The following is a 17,609-nucleotide window of genomic DNA, read 5'->3' on the forward strand; positions in this document are numbered from 1 at the left end:
CTGGACATTATTATTATTCATTCCATTTCAGGATTATTACTGACAATAATTTTTCTTGTACAGAGGAGAGAAGTGTTAAAAAAAATTATCTGCTCTTGATGTTAAATAAGCCTTGGCAAGGGTACCCAGATTATATTCCTAAAGAACATAAATGGAACCTGAGACTCTGGTTTTACGCAGGCGTTATTCTCTGCCAAGAAGACGAAGACATGGGAGGATAAACAAAACTGGATTGCTAGCAGGAAGACAGGCGGACTTAGAGTGCTAAGCTTGACCCTTGGTTCCTAGGTTCAGATCAAACACCGCTGCCTTGAACGCTGGGACCAATCTGGCTGTTTCCATAGAGACGGCGGGAGCGGCTGGTTGCACAGGATTCCCGGCGCCTCTGTTGCGTCATTTCCCACCGCTGGCCCTTGGCTCCGTCGCCCCAGCCCGCGTTAATTGGGAGGGTAAGTGTCTGTTGGGAGCCTGAATAGTGTGTTCCGGAGTATTGGCTGACAGTACGCTTTGCCCTTTCGGAAAAGCTTTCTATGGAGATGCCCCACTGTCAGTTGTGAGGCTGCGGCACCACAACGCTCCGGACAGAGTCGTGGGAGTGTCTGGATGGATAGCTACGTATCCTGGCAACCGCCTGTCCTCCAGGTGAAGTCTCGAGTTTTATCGCCAATGCTGGGGTTTGTTCCAGGCAAGTGTGCACATCAAGGCCTTTCTTTAGCACTTGTCTGCCTTTTCCGTTCTGTTTTTCCTCGTAGGTTTCCCCATTGTGGGATCTGTGTTGCTCCCTGTTCAAGAGATCGGTTGGGACACACTCAGGATGACTGTTTCTGCCAGAGTGATTTTGGGGACTCATGCTTTTTCTTTAATAACAACGTCATGCACCTACTTTACATCCTTAAAATGGGCTTTATAAAAATCATTTGGCCATTCTTGTTACCTCCCGGAGTAAGTAGGACTTGAGGATGAAGGCTGCAGTATTCTTTCTCGAGCTGCAGAGTGAGGGTTCTCTCCACAGAGATTCATTTTTTTGTGTTGGACACTTCTCATTGTTTCTTTTAATCTCCAGGTCCCAGAGCCATAGAAATAAAGTGCTTCTTCAGAGTGAAAGCATTTTTTTACCCAAATGGAATAGAAAGTATCAGAGAGCAACACATATAGAAAGGGCAAGTATTTGTTTCGTGAAGCTTTTGTGTATTCAAGTGTGTGTAATGGGTTATAAAACGTATTACTGTGTAGTCAAAAGTAGACACTGACTTACAACGAACTATATGCCATATAGGAGGACAGAGGAGACACGTGAGACACAGAGAACTCCCTTTGTCAGGAGATAACCTTTGACTCGAGATTTTCAGATGGACAAAGTCCTCTGGTGCTAAGGAATGCTCTGAACAGACTGCCGGGAAAGATTAGCGTTTAGATGGTGGCACAGTATCTGAGGATCAGAGAAGCTGTAGTCACTAGTGTTTTTCAAACTTTGGGACCATTGTGAGTTATGAAATCGATCCAGTGGCTTGCAAACAGCGTTTTAAAAAAGAAAGAAAGAAATAGAATAGCAAATATGTATACCAGAGTAGCTTATACACACAATAAGAGTAACAGCAAACATGTATAGTAGGAATAATTGTTGTTTTGTGAAATTTTGGCTCAGACACACACCATACACACATAGAGGCAAGTTTGTAGTAGTTGCAAAGTAAAATGTATTTCTGAATGGAAAGAAAGTACTTCACTAGTAGATGATTAAACTGAAATGCTTGAGGGTTATAGATGAGAATAAAGGGGAAGATGCTGGTATTCTCAGAATGAGTAAAACACAGCCATTTCAAGGATTGTGGTAGAAGTGAGGGACTCTGAAACTGAGATTCAAGGAAAGAAAAGTAACTCTATCCTTAGGGATTGAAGATAGATACTGTTGGCTTGTGCCGGTAAGAGTGTATCATACTTTATTTCTTTTTCAACTCTTCTGTGTCGGTCACCCAGCCACTAAACCAGGAAAGGGAAAAAAACTTAGAAGAATGTTAGAGATAATCATATATAATTTTTAGGGTTATTTTCCTTCTTTCTCCCCCCTCCCTTCTTTCTCTTTTTGCCCCCTTTTGTAGTATGTCTTAGGAGAAGGAAATTATCCTCCTTATTAACCTTATATTTTTTAAAAATTATGGAAAGATCCAACCACACAAAAGTACAGAACTTTGCACAATTAACCCCTTAATTTAAGTTGGTATGATGACTTTGGAAATAAGTTTGGTATTAACTAAATTGAAGATATATATATTATGAGCCCATAATTCCCTTCCCAGGTAAATTCTCAACAGTGATACATATACAAGTGTCCTAAATCATGTACATGAATGTTCATAGCTGAATAATTTATAGTAGCAAAAACTGAAAATAACTCAAATATCCAAAAAAAGTACAATGGATAAATAAATCATGGTATTGAATACTACATCCACCTTTTTGTGTTTTTTAACATGGACATTTTTAAAGAGTGAAGGTCAGTTGCTTTGTAGAATGTTCACAGTTAAGATTTGGCTAGTTATTTTCTTATGATTAGATTATGATTAAGCATTGTTGGCATGAGTATCACATATGTATCTCCCATTGCATCACATCAGAAGGTACTTTATGTCACTTTGTCCCACTGTTGGTTAAGTTTGATCACTTAGGTTAAGGCGGTATCTGCATAATGTTAAGGTACATTTCTCCCCTCTTATCAATATTTTTATGTCCTCAAGCATTCTTTTAAAAATTCAACATGTTATATGCATTACTGTCATCATTCTTTTGATTCTCAAATTATCCAAAATTTTGCTAATGGGAAGACCTTTAAGTCAGCTTCTGTGTCTTTTTGCTGTATTTTCAGACACCTTCCTTGTTTCCTGGCATAACTGCCTTTCTGCTCACTATGTATTCCCCACCTGAGACTTGGATCAACTACTTCTTCAGGGAGGCCCCTCCACTTTTTTTCAGTTTGTTTGTTTGAATTAGTCCCAAATGAGGTGCACACATTGTGTTTAAGTCTTTCTCTTTTTAAAAGATAAACTTTTAATTCTAAATATTTTTAGATCTATTTAAATTTAAATCTACAGAAAAGTTGTAAAGATAGTATAGAGAGTTCCTGAATACGCCTGACCTAGTTTCCCCTATTGTTAACATCTTATACCACTATGGTATGTTTATCGCAATTAAGAAACCAACACTGGTACATTATTATTAACTAAACACTACACTTTATTAGGAGTTCACTGTTTTCCCCTCATGTTCTTTTTCTGTTCCAAGACTCTTTCCAGGATACCATGTTACATTTACATGTCATGTTTCCCTAGTCTCCTTTGATCTATGCATTTTCCTCAGGCTTTCCTTGTTTTTGATGACCTTGATCTGGTCAGGTATTTTGTGGAATGCCCCTCAATTGGGATTTTTCTAATTTTTTTTCTCATGATTAGACTGGGGTTATAGGTTTGGGTACGAAAGACCACAGAAGAGAAGTCCCAATCTCATCACATCAAGGATACATCTCATATCAAGGATACATGCTATTAACATGACTTATCACTGATGATATTATTCTTGATCACCTGACTGAGGTATTATTTACCAGGTTTCCCCACTGTAAAGTTACCTCTTCTTCCATATTCTATTCTTTGAAGCAAGTCAATAAGCATAGCCCATAGAAGGAGTGGGAGGAGAGGAAATTTACCTCCCCATCCTGCAGGGGAGAGTAGCTATATAAATTATTTGGAATGCTCTGTAAGGGAGATTAGTTTTTTAATCCCCTATTTATTTATTCAATTATTTATATCAATATGGATCCATTGATATTTATTTTATACTTTGTGTTATAATACAATAGCACACTATTTTATTGCTCAAATTATTTCAGCTTTGGCCATTGGGTGCTCTTAGGTTGGGTCCTATGTCCCTTTGACATTCCCCCTACCCATTTCCCCATTATTTTTTTAAGCATTTTCTTACTTTCTGTCAATACAAGATGCTCCAGGTTCATCTTGTATTTTCTCTGTCTCAGTCCTGGAGTCAGCAATATAGGGTGTGTTCATTGTCACTGAGGTGTCACTGCTTCTGGGCTCTCTCAGCTGCCAGTGTTAGACTATACTATATATGTATACTAACCAATATATCCATACATATCTATAATTATTTCTATATCCATCCATATCTATATTAAGCTAGAGGTGAATACATGCTGATGTCTCTGACTCTAATCCAATACCACGTGTATCATTTTAACCTTCCCTCTAGCTTATTTGTAACTTCCCTGCCCAATAGTGAGAAACCTGGCACTCACAGTCAACCATCCATTTACTTATCTGTTCAACTCCAGTGTACATGTACAGCTGTTGCAGAATTTGTTTCTCATATTCCCAAGAGAAACAAATATACCAACTAGAGTGCTGTGTGAAGTTAATTCCTTTTGTCTGAGTCTTACAGTTTCCAGTCATTTCCAAAGATACTTAAATCATTCCCTTTATTCTCCATCCTCCTTAGTGAGGTCATATCATACATTTGTAACACAATTAGAATCTTTTTTCACATCTTACAATCTATCCTAAGATCCCCCAATCTCCTGGTTGGATTTTTAAACATTTTAATTTATTAAAGTTCATTCTTTACGTTGTAAAGTTGTTGGTTTAAAAAACTGCATAGTTTTGTATATCCAAACTACAATATGATACAGGTTAGTTCCATCACCCTAAAAAATCTTCTGTGCTTCCCCTAGTCAAATACCTTCCTCTCCCCAAACTACTGGCAACCACTGATCTGTTTTCCATCCCTCTAGTTTTGCCTTTCTAATAGAACGTCATGAATGGAATCATGTAGTATGTAGCCTTTTCAGTTTGCTTCTTTCACTTAGCAAAAAGGATTTAAGATTCATCGATATTGTGTGAATTAATCTCTCATTCCTTTTTATTGTTGGATAGTATTGGATCCACAGTAGTTGGGCGTACACCATTTGTTTATTCATTTACCTGTTGAAGGACATCGTGATTGCTTTGAATTTTTGAAGATTATGCATAAAGCATTTATAAACATTTGCATGCAAGTTTTTGTGTGGGTTATGCCTCTCGTTTTATTGGGGTAAAATTCATATAACATAAAATTTAACCATTTAAGTGTATAATTCATTAGTTTTTAGTATATTCACAATGTTGTGCAACCATCATAGCTATCTAATTCCAGGACATTTTCATCACCCCAAAAGAAGCTTTGTACACACTGAGCAGTCACTCATTCCACCCTTTCCCCAGCCCCTGACAAACACTGTTCTCTTTTGTCTATGAATTTGCCTATTCTGAGCATTTCACATAAATAGAGTCATACAATATGTGGCTGTTTGTGTTTGGCTTCTTTCACTTTCAAGGTTCACACATGTAACATTTATTAGCACTTCATTTGTTTTTAAGGCTGAATAATATTCCATTGTGTGTATATACCACATTTTGTTTATTCATTAATCTGTTGATAGGCATTTGAATTTTTCCCACTTTTTCCTATTATGAATAATGCTGCTATGGAAATTCATGTATAAAACTTTGTGTGAATGTGTTTTTGTTTGTTTTTTTGTTTGCTTTTCTGTTTTTCCGTTTTCTTGAGTTTATGCCTAGGAGTAGAACTGCTGGATCATATGGTACCTCTATATTTAAATTTTCAAGGAAATGGCAAACTTTTCCACAGCAGCTGCACCATTTTACATTTCCACCAGCAATGTGTAAGGGTTCCATTTCTCAACATCCTTATCAATATTTGTTGAAAATCAAATTGTTTTGAGTATAGTTGTCCTAGTGGGTGTGAAATGGTATCTTGTGGGTTTTATTCACATTTGCCTAATGACTAATGGTATTGAGCATTATTTTATATGCTTATTGGCTATCTGCATGTCTTCCTTGGCAATATGACTATTCAGATCCATTACCTGTTTTAAAAATTGGATTGTGTTTTTGTTGCTGGGTTATAAGAGTTCTTTGTGTATTCTATATACTAGACCCTTGTCAGATATATTATTTGCAGATATTTTCACCCATTATATGGGTAGTTTCATGCTTTTCATAGTGGCCTTTGATCCACAAATTTTTCAATTTGATGAAGTCCAACTTATCTATTTTTTTTCTTTTGTTACTTGTGCTTTTGGTGCCATATTTAAGATAATTGCCTGATCCAGTGTCCCAAAGGTTTATAGTTACATTTCCTTTTAAGAGTTTTAGTTCTTACATTTAGGTCTTTGATCAATTTTGAGTTAACTTTTGAATATGTGGGCATAGGGGTCCAAATTCATTCTTTTGGATGTGAATTTGTTGAAAAAGTGATTCCGCAAAGTGACTCCCCATTGAATGGTCTTGAAGCCCTTGTCGAAAATCAATTGACCATAGTCACATAGGTTTATTGACTCTAACTTCTGTTCCACTGACTTTTGCTCATACCACACTATTTTGATTAATGTAGCTGTGTAGTAAGTTTTGAAATCAGGAAATGTCAGTCTTATTTTGTTCTTTTCAAGATTGCTTTCCCTATTTGGTGTCCCTTGCAATTCCATATGAATTTTAGGATCAGCTTGTCCATATCTGCAAAGAAGGCAGCTAAGATTTTGAATCACTGAGTCTGTAGATCATTCAGGGAATATTGCCTTTAAAACAATATTAAGTGTTCCAGTGCATAAGCACCAGATATTTTCCCATTTACTTTGATCTTTTTTTTTTTCTTTTCTTTCTTTATTTTTGGTCGCATTGGGTCTTCGTTGCTGTGCAGGGGCTTTTCTCTAGTTGCGGCAAGCAGGGGCTACTCTTCATTGAGGTGCGCGGTCTTCTCCTTGCAGTGACTTCTCTTGTTGCAGAACACAGGCTCTAGGCACACAAGCTTCAGTGCACACAGGCTTCAGTAGTTGTGGCATGCGGGCTCAGTAGTTGTGGCTCGCGGGCTCTAGAGTGCAGTCTCAGTAGTTGCGGCACACGGGCTTTGTTGCTCCACAGCATGTGTGATCTTCCCTGACTAGGGCTCAAACCAGTGTCTCCTGCATTGGCAGGGGATTCTTAACCACTGCGCCACCAGGGAAGCCCTACTTTGATCTTCTTTAATTTCTTTCAATAGTGTTTTATAACTTTCATTGTAAAATTTGTGCACTTCTCTGGTTAAATTTATTCCTAAGTATTTTTTCTTTTTCATACTATTATAAATAGAATTGTTTTCTCAATATTATTTTTGGATTATTCCTTGTTAGTATGTAGAAATACAACAGAGTTTTGCAAATTGATCTTTCAATTTTATCTTATCCTGCAATTTTGTTGAACTCGTTTGTTGGAATAGTTTTTATGTGTGTGTGTGTGTTGTGTGTGTGTGTATTCTTTAGGGTTTTAGATATAAGATTGTGTCATCTGTGAATAGAGATAGTTTTACTTGCTCCTTTCCAATCTGGATGCTTTTTTTGTTTTTGTTTTTTTCCTTTCTTTCTGAATTGCCTTAGCTAGAGCTTCCAGTACAGTGTTGAATAGAAGTGGCAAGAATGGACATCCTTGTCTTGTTCCTGATCTTAGGGGGAAAGCTTTCAGTCTTTTACTATTAAGCATGATGTTAGTTGTGGTTTTTTTTCATAGATGCCCTTAATTGGCTGAGGAAGTTCCCTTCTTTCCCTAGTTTGTTGTGTGAGATATATATTATATAATATATATAATATATATATATTATATATATTTATTCATGAAAGGGTGTTGGATTTTTGTCAAATGCTTTTTCTACATCTATTAAGATGAACTAGTGGTTTTCCCCCTTCATTCTGTTAATAAGGTATATTACACTGATTTTTTATGTTGAATCATCCTGCATTCCTGGGATAAATTTCACTTGGCTGTGGTATATAATATTTTAAATATGCTACTGAATTCAAGTTACTAGTATTTTGTTGAAGATTTTGACATCTGGATTCATAAGGGATATTGTTAGGTAGTTTTGATTTTTTTTGTGATGTCTTTTTCTGTCTTTAGTATTACGGTAATATTGGTCTCATACAATGAATTAGTAAGTGTTCAGTCTTCTTATATTTTCTTTGAGTCATTCCTCCATGAACCCACCTGACAGGTAAAAACAAAAAAACCACAATTCTTTGTGGATGAGGTCTATTCCATTCCCTCTGGTACTAGTACCCGTGCTGAAAATGAGGGCTATTATCTTCAAGGCTACAGCCAAACTAGGGAGTGTAGAATGGGACCAGTTAAAATGCCATAAAGCTCACTGTTCTTACTAAGATTCAGATGATTTTCCTTGATTATTAAGCATTCCAATGGCTGCTGAAAGTTTTGGTTAATTTCTAGAATTTTAAAACAGTTGATTCTGACAGTTTTTTTCCAGAATTGCAATTGTTGCTTTTGTGGAGGGATAGACTTTTGGATTTCTTTACTCTGCCATTTTCTCACAATCTCCTTTCTTTTTTTCCCCATGCCATTTTTGTTGTTGTTGAAGAAACAGGGTCATTCATCATGTAGAATTTCCTACATTTTGGATTTGGATAATTACATATTAGTGGTGTCAATTAACAGTTCTTTTTTAAACAATTCTGTCTTCTGTAATCTCTACAAGCTGACGGTTATATCTAAAGACTATATTTAGATTTAGATTCAAGTTCCTGACAAGAATACTGATACCTGTGGCTTTGTCCTTCTTTTTGCAGGAGGCATATGATGGCTTGATGTCCCACTGTTCTGCTTGTCCATCTGATTTATATATAATAAAGGTTCCTGTCAACCTTCCCCCTAATAGTTTAACATCTTTTAAAAGTTTGGAATCCTGGTGTCCTCTACAGAGTACTGTTCAGTAAATGTTTGCAGTTGTGTTTCTGCCCACAGATTTTCTGGATAGAGGCCTCAGCTTGGAACTTCAGAGGTTGAAAGTACAGCTCAAATGCCTGAGATGGAGGTGAGCCTCCAAAGAAATTGCGTCTTGGAAGAGGATTTGCAGTCTGAAGAGAAGCTTTAGCTTCCAGCTCCTTTCAGACATCTTCTGAACCCTTGTGTGGAGGAAAAGCTAGTTGTGCAGGGTCAATCAACAGACAAATTGACCCAGAGGTCTTTAGAGCATTGGCACTGGCAAGATCAAAGAAATGGTGAAATTACTTGTGCTGAAACAGTTTCAGATCCTCCTGAACAAGGAGTTTAAATTTTGTCTCAAAACTCTGAAAGTAATGAAGATTGTGTCTCTGGAGTATTTAACCCAAATGAGGAAGAAATAAGTATGGCTTATAGAAAAAATGTACTAATGGAATAAGCTTAGAAGAAGGCAGTCTGCAAAGTAAAAGTAGGAAACATAAGTTTTCCTTACCCTTCTTTAGGCACAGAGTCAATCCTAGGTAATTTTATTTTCTATTACTGCACAAACTTTCCAACAAGAGTGAAAAGGGCAAAAATCAACCAGAATCTTATAACACATCAAGTGTATTTTCCATGTTTCTTTCCACTCCCTGCCTAGATAAATGCATACTTTTTACTCAATTTTAATTGTAGAATAGTCACAATAATTGTTTAAGACATTTTCATTCTATCACAAGTATTTTGTATGTTGGCTGTGTAGTTTTCATAATTATTTTGATAGATGTGGGCTGTTCCCTCAAGATGCCGTTTTAATACTTTGTAAATTTTGTTTCTTTTTATGACATATTTAGAGTGTTTGGAATTTTTGATATTTTAATGCTTTCTGCAGGGATCATCTTTTAACCTGCGATTTGTTTTTGTTTTTAAAAGATTCTGTTTTGTAAAAAATGATTCTCTTATAACTACTTGTTAAGAGTACTATCAACAAAATGCTGCATGATTCTGTGGTATGAGGGGTCAAATTACTCTCCAAAAAGGATATAACACTTTATACTACATGAACACCTTACTGAGGTTAAGTTTCTCCTTAATATTTTCATCTTCCTTTTTTGTATCTGATTGTCACCTCCTAGTGTTCCCTGCCCAGGCATCCTATGTCCTCATGCTTCCCTCTCTGTTCCTGCCCCCGATAGCACCCAGATAACTGTTACCTGCAACCCACTCTAATAACAGAGATAAGAATTCCTTTCTCTGAAACTTAGGAATTGGGAGTTATATCTGTCCTTTTGCTTCCTTTGATAGCTTTCTTTGGAGAGAAGGTAGGGGCCACATCTCTTGTTCTGAGGGACTTGCTGGTCAGTAGTTTGTCTTCAGGAGTCCATGTTCTTTTGACATCCCTGTCTTCCCAGGATTCTTCCTTCCCTCAAAATGGAGCCCAAAGGAGAGAGGCTGGCTACCATGCATCTAACTGCAGGACACCAGGTAAATATGAGTTTATTCCCATCAGAAATGCCATTCCAGTGTTCAGAGCATTAACACATTTTATCCTCTCACCTTAAAATTTATGTTCCCATATATACACTTCTGAAATCAAATTAAAGTTATTTGACTTATTGTAGTAAATGGTAGGTTCTGTAGAAAAAGCTCCTTCTCAACAGTACCATTCTCTAGTAATCACCTCTTCAAGTCATTGATTTACTTATCCATCCATTAAACATTTTGTTAGGTTCCTGTTGCTGCATAACAAATTACCACACATTTGGCAGCTGAAAACAACACCCATTTATTATCTCACATTTTTGTAGGTCAGAATTCAGAACAGGGCTCAACTGGGTTCTCTGTTCAGGGCTTAATACAGGCTGAAATCAGGATGTCAGCTGGAACCACAGTCTCATCTGAGGCTTGAGATCCTCTTCTAAGCTCATTTAGTTTGTTAGCAGAATTCAGTTCCTTATGTGTAGGACCCATTTTCTTGTTGGCTGTTGGCTGGGCATTGTTCTTAGCAACTAGAGGCTGTCCTTTGGTGCTAGCCACACACTGTCCTTTGGTGCTAGCCACACACTGCCTATCACAGTGAGGCAGCTGGCTTCTTCACAGCCAGAAGGACAATCTGTCCAGTCTGCTACCATAGAGTCTTATATAATGTAACCTAATCAAGGAAATGACTACCCCACCATAGTCACAGGAGCTATGCACACTCAAAGGGAGGAGATTATACAGAGTTAGTACCACCGGAGTGGGAATCTTGGAGCTATCTTAGAATTCTACTCAATGGAATATGTGCAGAAGTGTCAGGTGGCAGCTTCTGGGAAACTTTCTGAAGAAATGGCTGATCTTTGCCCTTCTTTATCCCTTCTGTTCTCCTTATAATCTTGGAGTATGAGGTCAAGTTTATACATGATGGACAAACAAGATAGAAGAGCCTGGGTCCCTGACACTTTGGAATGCCATGATTGCCCTCACCATCTACCTAGACTCTTGTGTGGTCCATGGTTATAAAACCCCACTGTGTGCAAAACAGTGTCACCTTGAAATTGTAGAGAACAGATTGGGAGAACGTAGATGGCTGCGAAGAGGAGAGACTGCCAGCCATGAAATTAGTCAGGAGACACATAATTTAGGCACGAAGACCTAGATTTTAAGTTCAGATACCTTCCCACAGTTATTATACATATGCATGTTTCAAATGGGCTAGGGATTGGGGGAAAGAGAGCCTCTTTACCAAATAAAAAGAAACCCTGAAAATTTCTAAACTAATTAGCCAACTGTCTTCAAGCTTGAAACTTAGGTGGTCCTACAGAGCAGGAACAGATGCAACATATCTCACTGTGGCTCACCACATTCCCCAGAATCTCCCAACAAAAGCCAGGTACCTGAAGATGACATTGTTTTGCACATGGTGTACCACATAATTTTATAGTAGGGGCATTTGTCACTATTCAGGAAGCCTGCTACTTTCATTTAAAGAAATGTTTACTCAGGGGGCTTCCCTGGTGGCACAGTGGTTGAGAGTCCGCCTGCCGAGGCAGGGGACACGGGTTCGTGCCCCGGCCCGGGAAGACCCCACATGCCGTGGAGCGGCGGGGCCCATGAGCCATAGCTGCTGAGCCTGCGCGTCCGGAGCCTGTGTTCGCAACGGGAGAGGCCACAACAGTGAGAGGCCCGCGTACCGCAAAAAAAAAAAAAAAAAAGAAAAGAAATGTTTACTCAGATTGGGCTTTCCTGATTCTGGTATTGAAAACACCAGCAGGAGGTGATATTCTCACTCGACTGTAAAAAGTGAAATAAGTGCCCAAACATCTCTGAGTAATTGCTTTGCCTCCAGCTTTCCAGTATTCTCTCCCCCACCCCACTACCCCCAACCCCAGTCATTTCCCTGCAAATGGCATGACCATTTTCCTTTTTTCTGGTCCATCTGTCTAACTTCTGATGATGCTTCCCACTAGATCACCTCCCTTCCTTCTCTCACATTTTGAATTATGTATATAGATTGATGTGGCCCCCTTTCATACCATTCTTGTCCTATGTATATCTTCCTTCCTCATCCCTCTGTGATGTTAAATGCAAAGACATATTTCAGAGGGTAAGAACCATATATATCTGTGGACATGTTTTCATGATATCACTTCACCTTCACCAGTGCTGTTACTTCACTTGTGCTGTCACTCAGCACAAGACACGTGCATTAAAAAATTTTTCTTTCAGGCTGAGAAAATAATCTTGGAGACCAAAAAGTCTATTGAAAATCAGGATGTTTCTGAATAAGACCGCCTTGGGAGCAATGAAAAGACTGACCAAAGATGGTCCCTGAAACCTAAACTTGAGAGAAGATGGGGAATGTAAAGAATAGGTTGGAGAGCCAAGAGAGGGAGACCAGCAGAGTATAGGATCAAATGTCAGTTGCCAGCAAAAAAATACTCAACAAAGAGAGGGGCCAGGCAAAAAGAAAATTTGCAAGAATATATCCTATTATACAACAAAAATTCCTATAGGAAAGAGAGCATATAAGTGTGATGTGACTGAAGGTATTTTCAAACAGAATACAGAACTAATGAAACATAAAATGTGCAGTGTAGAGAAACAATACAATTGTAAGGAATGTGGGAAAATTTTCAGTTACTATTCTTTTCTTAATAATCATCCAAAGAGTCACCCTTTATCTTCTCATTTTGGAGAGAAATCTTCTGAATGTAATAGTTGGAAAATCTTCAGTGAGAATGTAACCTTTACTCAGCATGAGAAAATCCACTGTGGAGAGAAACCCTTCAAATTCAATGACTGTGTGAAAACTTTCAGCAGGAGTTCTCTTATTAAACATCAGACAGTGGCTCCTCTGGTGGGCCAGTGGTAAAGAATCTGCCTTACAATGCAGGGGATGCAGGTTCCATCCCTGGTCAGGGAACTAAGATCCCACATGTCCCGGGGCAACTAAGCCTGTGTGCCACAACTACTGAGCTCTGGCGCCTCAACTAGGTCCCACATGCCACAAACTACTGAGCCCATGTGCCCTGGAGCCTGCGTGCCACAACTAAAGAAGAGAAAACCCACACACCACAACTAGGGAGAAGCCCACGCACTGCAACGAAAGATCCCGCATGCCTCAGTGAAGATCCCGCGTGCCACAACCAAGACCCAACACAGCCAAAAATAAATAATAAATAAATAAACCTTTTTTAAAATACACACACACACATCAGAGAACTCACACTGGTGAGAAACCCTATGGACATAATGAGTGTGGGAAGTCCTTCAGCCAGAGCTCATCACTTATTAAACATAAAAGAATACACACTGGAGAGAAACCCTCTGAGTGCAAAGTTATAATGTAAAAAAGCCTTCTGAAATTGGTCAGCTCTTATTCAGCATCACAAATACACACTGGAGAGAAAATATATGAATGTAATGAGTGTGGGAAAGGCTTTGGCCAAAGATCATCCCTGACTCATTATCAGAGGACTCATAATGGAGAAAACGTCTTTAAATGTGTTGATTGTGGGAAGGCTTGCAGAGACCACTCTGCTCTCAGAAGTCACTAGAGAACTCACACTGGAGAGAACCCATACAGGTGTAATGCATGTGAGAGAGCCTTCAGCCAGAGTTCACACCTTACCATACATCAAGTAATCCACACCAGAGAGAAGCCTTATAAATGTGGGAAAGCCTTTAGCCAGAGTGCAAATCTTGCCAAACATCAGAAAACACACTGGAGAGAGACTCTGTAAATGTAGCCAGTGTGGAAAAGCCTTCAGCCAGAGTTCACACCTTACCACACATCAGACAATACATACTGGAGAGAAACCCTATGAATGTGGTAAATGTGGTAGTCTTTAGCCAGAATGCAAGTCTCACCAAACACCAAAAGAATGCTCACTGGAGAAAGACCCTGTGAATGTAGTGAGTGTGAAAAGCCTTCAGCCATAGTTCAGTTCTTTTAAGCATCTGCCAACTCACACGCCTAGAAATTTCATGAATGTGATGAGTACTAATGACTTCTGGTAAATATCAGTCATCACCAGATATCAAAGATTTTAACATAAGGAAAGTTTACGTAAGATTTGACATTTCATGAAAGGTCAGCAAGTTAATATTCTGAGCAAGAGAGCACTAAATAAATTTTGTGAGATACTATACTTGAGGACAGGTATTGTGTGGTTCTGATATTCCTTAGCAGCTTTTTCTTAGGGCTTTGTACAGTGACTCTGTAGTAAATGCTTGTATCGTTAATAGATTTTTGGTCAGATTTGTTGTACTCCCATCCTCAGAAACTTTTTTAGGCTTTTAAAAATAGGAATGCCCCAACTGGAAATAGAATCACCCAAATAAAATTGAGAAACTGCTTTTAATTAGGAAGAGCATCTCAAATTCTGTATCTACAATTTCTATTCAGAGAAGCCAGGAATCCAGGTATCTATAACATGGGTCTTCTCCACCATAACAGAGACAATAACAGAGGACCTGCAAGAGCAAGAGGATACTTTTTAAATAACTGATCCCTTTAACAGAGCAATTCCATCACTATGCTTCTCTTTACCTTCTCATCCCCAACACCACGAGGTTTTATCTAAGGAAAGACGCATGGACAGAGAGTGATTTTCAAGATTTATTTCACAAAAATACATTCTACAGGATGTAAGCATGTACTCTTTGAAGTCTATCTTCTCCCCTTTGAACATACCAGTGAGCAAGTAGAAGATTGGGAAAAACAAAGATACTAAATCTCCAAGCCTATTTCTTATTACTTTGTACTTGGTTTACAAAGCACATCATTTTAAGAGATTCGGCCTTAGGTAGAAAGATAAGATGATAATAAATCAGATTTCCCCTGAAATACCCACAACATAGAAGAATAAAACCAGAAATCACCTAAACATGATGGAACTGGGGGACTTGGTTTACTCCTTCTGTTCCTTCTCAGAACTGCTCTGCTTCCTCCTTAAACTTTATTTCTATTTAGTTTTAGTTGACTGTTAATCAGTGTAAGTTCAAATACAACTTAAAATATACTCTAGATTGTATGGCACTGCAACAATTACAATACAGCCTAACATTGGCAACAGAAATAGCTTAAATATATTGTACAAAAATTATTTCTCTAAATCTTTAGGTCAATATTTAGTGATAATAAATGGAAAATACAAGGTAAATTTCAACTAACTTCAATTTAAGCTATCCATTGATGGGTTAATGACATTGTGGTTATTTTGGTACAGTTCTAACAACCGGTATTTTGGACAGTTTGAGTATGTAAAAGTCAATAATGCTGATTTTCATTTGCAAAATCATTTAGTTAACAAATCCAATCATTTAGTTAACAAATGATTTTCATTTGCAAAATCATTTAGTTTGACATAACTTCAAATAAAGTACTATATAAAATTTTCATTATAGAATCTATGATTCAACTGTATTTTTAATTTTAAAAATTCTGATTTCATATATTTAATGGGAAATTGTTAAAATGTTATATACAGGGATACTGACTGCAAAAGGGTCTCTAGGAAACTTTCTGTAGAGAGAGGTGGGGGTGGTGGTTACTGAAGTGTATACATTTGTCAAGTCATTTACCTGTATACTTAAAAATTATACATCAACAAATATTTGAAATTTTTTTATTTTAATAGCCCATTCAATAATTTCTGTTGTTTCTCTTTCAGGTAATATATTTTTTCTTTAAGATCTGTAACATTCTTAAAAAGTTTGTAAAACTGGGTCTATATTCAAATTTGAAAATCTACAGGATCCAGATTCAAATTCAGCAGCATTCATTTCTCTTTTTCTCTCTATACACGTATCACATGCACACATATATGTATATACATATTTCCATCTCTTGCTGCATCATTGAATATCATAAAATTTAATCATGCCTATTTTATTTTGACAATGATTTTCTAGTTTTCAATTTTCCCAGATAGTATTCCTTGTACTTTTCTTATTTTGCTTTATTTGAATGTCCATGGCAGTTTTTATTGAGGTCCTAGATACTTAATTATGAGTTCCATTTGACTCTCTCTTAACTGTTCCCAATTTCCTTGTGATGCTCCTGTGTCATTTGCCAGGCTGTGGTCTCAGCAACATTACATTACTAACTCGTTTAATCTTCACAACCGCCTTAGGAACCACTAAGGAACAATCTTCAAAATGTACTACGGGAGAACGCCACACCTTGTGAGGCTCTCAAATTCTGTCCATTCTTAATCGAAAGATATGAGAGACTTGCTTAGATATAAGAATCTAGAAATGTAGAGAACCAATCCCCTAAATCCACTGATGGTGGTTTTCCCAGGCTTGTCCATTTAGGAAGGAACTGAAGACATTTTAAGTGATGCTGACAAAACAACACTTATTCAGTACCAGGCACTGTGCTTTTCTGTGCATTACTGATTTCTCACAATAACCGATATGCTTCTCAGTGTGAGGCCCCTTAACATTCATCACTGCTAGAATGAACAACAAAAAACATCAAGGCCATACCTTACCAAGGGATGGCACCTAATTTATTTTCCATTTTAAATATGGTATTGGATCTCAGAGATATTGTCATGCATGGATAAATAGTATACAGAAGTCTATACAAAATCAGGCAGATAAGCTAGATTGTACACACAAACATACATATCCAGAAAGTACAGTGACGTAGAGTAGGAAAAGAACTGGACTGGGATTAGATAAGGACTCTAATTGTAGTTTTGCCATTTGCTATTTGTGAAACGTTAAGCAAGTAACATCTTGGGGCTGTTTCTTTGCATTTGGAAAGTAGTTGGGCTCAAAACACAGCAATTAAGAATATGAGTTCTTGTAGCCAAACCATATGGGTGACTTTGGGTGAGTTACTTAGCCTCTCTGAATCTGTTTCCTCATCTGTAATCTGTAAAATGACTTTTTATTGTCCCTAAAATTTGGGCTTCTTATTTAGTTGTGTTTTGATTTTTGGATGAAAGTAATAAAGAAGTTTCAAATAAAAGATTGGACAGATATAAATAAAAAGGAAGTTAAGCTGCAAGTTAATTTCAAAATAGACTTCAGGTGGGGGGAGGGGGGTTCCCTGGTGGCCTAGTGGTTAGGATTCTGGGCTTTCATTGCCATTCCCCAAGTTCAATCCCTGGTGAGGGAACTGAGATCCCGCAAGCTGCCCAGTGCAGGGGAAAAAAAATTATATATCTGTAACCTAAAATTATTAAAAATGTAAGATATATTGACAAGCATGCAATGATCATATGCCTTTCATACTACTGGACAAAATCAAACAAGCAAAAAATAAAGATGAGGAATGTCTGGATAATTCATTAAAGTTGATTT

General features: G+C 37.7%; 1 long non-coding RNA gene across 2 annotated transcripts; it reads left to right on the forward strand.

The window, feature by feature from the left end:
* Nucleotides 1-227: 227 nt before the first annotated feature.
* Nucleotides 228-15,700, forward strand: LOC138842877 (uncharacterized). 2 transcript variants are annotated; one of them, XR_011377841.1, is made up of 4 exons: nucleotides 228-685; nucleotides 8,850-9,349; nucleotides 10,113-10,292; nucleotides 12,516-15,700. It is a non-coding gene; the product is annotated as an uncharacterized lncRNA (long non-coding RNA). The 2 variants fall into 2 exon arrangements; XR_011377842.1 differs by having other exon boundaries at nucleotides 10,220-10,292.
* Nucleotides 15,701-17,609: the final 1,909 nt, after the last annotated feature.

The sequence above is a fragment of the Globicephala melas genome, chromosome 11, assembly GCF_963455315.2.
Source record: "Globicephala melas chromosome 11, mGloMel1.2, whole genome shotgun sequence".
NCBI classification, from domain to species: domain Eukaryota; kingdom Metazoa; phylum Chordata; class Mammalia; order Artiodactyla; family Delphinidae; genus Globicephala; species Globicephala melas.